We start from the raw sequence: 298 nt of genomic DNA on the forward strand, positions 1-298 counted from the left end.
ATGAAATACTACCCTAATTGAATCACTGCAAAAACTTGCGCGACCTATCGCTGTGACGTCTCATGCAGACTGGGAAGCAGCAAAGTGCACCAACCCCCCAAGTCAGCATGGCGGCAGGAAACCCCAAATATGGTCATGGCAAGTGGAATCACAAAATCACTTCCTAAATACACACCTGCTACATTCCCCCCTGCTGAATTCCACTTGCACATGACAAAATAAAAGAGCACAAAATAAAAACATCAAAATGCTACAAAGTCACCCAAGAAAAAAAAAAAAAAAAGATACACAAATATAA

This window comes from Sinocyclocheilus grahami, unplaced genomic scaffold (genome assembly GCF_001515645.1).
Source record: "Sinocyclocheilus grahami isolate Dianchi unplaced genomic scaffold, SAMN03320097.WGS_v1.1 scaffold42.1, whole genome shotgun sequence".
Lineage (NCBI taxonomy): Eukaryota > Metazoa > Chordata > Actinopteri > Cypriniformes > Cyprinidae > Sinocyclocheilus > Sinocyclocheilus grahami.